Source organism: Otolemur garnettii, unplaced genomic scaffold, assembly GCF_000181295.1.
Source record: "Otolemur garnettii isolate 467f Iridium unplaced genomic scaffold, OtoGar3 scaffold00010, whole genome shotgun sequence".
NCBI classification, from domain to species: domain Eukaryota; kingdom Metazoa; phylum Chordata; class Mammalia; order Primates; family Galagidae; genus Otolemur; species Otolemur garnettii.
In genome coordinates, this window is record NW_003852405.1 from 1,589,252 (window position 1) to 1,592,213 (window position 2,962).

Below are 2,962 nucleotides of genomic sequence, written 5' to 3' on the forward strand. Positions count from 1 at the left end.
AAGATAGTAAATGCTACCTTAAATTATCATTATCTATTCACTCATGTGAATCTCAAGCAATGACGTAACAGTGGTGAGAGTGGACTTGGGAGTCGCAATGCCCATTGTAGTCCCAGCTGTGCCATTCATTTGCTGTGTGACTTTAGACACATCCCTTCACCTTCTAAACCTCTCTTTCCTCATCTGTACAGACCTTCACCAAGGAGTGGTTGTGAGGGCAAATGTGCTGACGTATGGGAGTCTCTAGGGGAGTGAACGCACAGAGAAGGGGCTCAGTTATGAAAGAGCCATTTGGAAGTGCGGGCTGTGGGGCTCCGGGAAGCTCTGGTTGCATGGAGTTGCAGAGAGATGGGCAAAGTCCTTGATAACCTTGACCCCACCTTGGGACTTGCAGTTGTCTCATCTCTGTTACCACACAAGTATTGCCACTAGACATGGGGACATGAAGACAGGAAGAGCTACAGCCTGAGGCTGCTGACCGGAGCAGCATCTCCTATGCTTGCTCCTGCACTGCGGCTGATTGGTTCCCACACTTCCCACACCTCTCCTCCCCCCACCCCCGCCCCCAATCTGGCTGGCTGGCAAGTCCTGGCTGGATCTCAGGGCCAAGCCAGCAGGGTAGTTAGTGCCTGTCTGCATGTGGCTCCTTAGTGCTTCACACCCGCACAAACTGGTATGTGCCCATCCATGGCTAGGGAGGGATGGAACTACAGAACTATGGGATTTTTTTACCCCATGTTACCTCACCTGAAGTAATGAAGAGCCAAATAGGCTAAGCCACGTCCTCCAGAGTCACACATGAATTGGCACATTCCGAGGTGGGGACTTCAGGAATGAGCTAGGCTGTACATGCTCCCCCTTGTTAGAGGGGTAGCTGTCCTCCCCGCTGACTACCAGTAGAATCATGTCCGGGGCCAAGTCCTAGGGGAGCCATGAAGAATTTGGAACCATCTGAGATTTGGGGTTTCAATGATTTCCTAATGTAGGATCATCAAGAAAGCAGCCCTCAGCTGACCCTGGAGGAGGGTAGAAGGGAGCATGGGAGGGATACTATTTGCCAGAGAAATGACCCAAGGGAGGGAGAAGAGAGATTGAAAGAAGGAAATGGAGATGGATGGCAGGAGGTGGGAGGAAAGCTTCATTTGCTGGTTGTAGAAATGTCATTTCCTTAAAATTATTTGACAGGCAATTTCCACTTGAGATCTTTTCTAGGGAATTGACTTCTATTACAAAGGGCTTGCTTGCTTTCTTCCTTTCTTTCTCTTTCTTTCTTTCTCTATTTTTGCATTCCTCCCTCCTTCCCTCTCTCTTTCTTCCCCTTCTCCTTTTCTCCCTCATTCCTTTCTTTCTTTCCTACTTTCCTTCTTTCTTTCCTTTATTCCCCCTTTCGTGCTGTATTTCTTTCTCCCTTGCTTTTCCCTGTTTCTCTCTTTTTCTCCCTTCCTTCCTTTCCACCTTCGCTGTCTTTCTTTCTTCCACCCAAGTAGCCCTATGGCTCTTTAGGTGGTAGACACAGCAGCCTCGGATGTTTAGAGCTGCAGAGAAAACGGTGCTCTCCTGTCATAGCGCTGCAGATAGCTCCAGAAGGTAGGAGCCCTGACTGACCAGATCCAGGTATGGGCCATCAGAGCCTGGCCTACTCACATAGGTCCTTTGCCCTGTCGACTGTCCTTTTGGTCATGTCATCTCCTACCTTCAAGGGGCAGGGACAGCATGAAGGGTAGGATCCTTGGACTGAGTGTCTCTGTCGGTTAAATGGGAATGGTGGCTTCCAGCCTGCTGGCTTCTTAGGGCTGCTATGAAGACATTGTTTTTGGTAAGCTACCAAGAGCCAATATTTGATACTTTGGAAAACTACTGATATTTGTTGAGACCATCCCATTCCTTAGCTGGAGGAAAACCAGCTGTCCCTTTGTCCTCAAAGCTGGCTTCAGGGTCCATGCCATCAGGAGCTTCGCCCTGGAGGGCAGGCCCTGCTACCAGGCTGGTCTGCATCTGTGCCCAGCTGCTTTCCCTTACCCTGAGCTTTCTGCCACTGACAGGCCAGGCACTGTCTCCTGGACATGGGCAGGGCCATCTCTCTTAAGTTGCTCTCATGAACTCCTCAGAGCTGATAAATCTAATCAAGAAATTAAGAAACAAATTTATCCACAATGACGTTTGGCTTCCTGAATGCCCTCCCTACCCCGCTAAAGTCACAAATCCTTAGCTGACACCCTTCTAGAATGAAAGTTTCCAATTTTCACTGGAAAAAGAGAATCACGAAGAGGAAGCTGTGTCTATTGGTGCCCAAGCAACACATCAAGCCCATTTCCTACTGTTGACTCAGTGTGACTTCAGAGCAAATTAGGGAGAGCATTACCTGAAAACAGAAAGTGAGATCCTGTGCCATCTGTAGTTATCTATCGAAGAAAGAAATACATTTTAGTGCCTGCTGCATGCTTGGCCTGTGCTGGTCCACACTCAATTGAATTGCATGCCCCTTGTCCCAGACCTGGGTGGCGTGGCATCTGGTTGGTGGTGCCCATCTCATGTCAGCCAGGGACAAAAAAAACCCTTTGTTTATCCCAGCTTGGCTTTTGATCTGTGCTTATGCCTGGTTCATGCCTGGGGCACATGAAAAAAAAGAATTGCATGCCCCTCCCTGCTCACAGATGGCCAGGAACAGACACAAGGAGGGACAACCTAATATCTGGAGCATAGAAAAGGCTGGGAATTGATCAGGTCCCGGATCAGCTGGGGTGACAGACCTCTCTACTCCACCTATGTGATTTAAGGCTATTCCTTGTCTCTGTTCTCAGGTTGGTTTTGGGTGCCAACTGGGAAATCAAGAGAATACCTGGATACTCTATAAGGGGTCAGGCTGGGCAGAGCTTGTGGAGGAATGTGAGTGGGGACAGGGCACCTTCCTAGGATTGCCTCATGTGAGGGAGGAGAGACATGGGTGACTACTCATCGGCAG

General features: G+C 49.3%; 1 non-coding gene across 1 annotated transcript; it reads left to right on the forward strand.

The window, feature by feature from the left end:
- The first annotated feature begins 2,484 nt into the window (after positions 1 to 2,484).
- On the forward strand, positions 2,485 to 2,620 carry LOC111723325. The gene has a single exon (XR_002771893.1). It is a non-coding gene; the product is annotated as a small nucleolar RNA SNORA48 (small nucleolar RNA).
- The last annotated feature ends 342 nt before the right edge of the window (positions 2,621 to 2,962 follow it).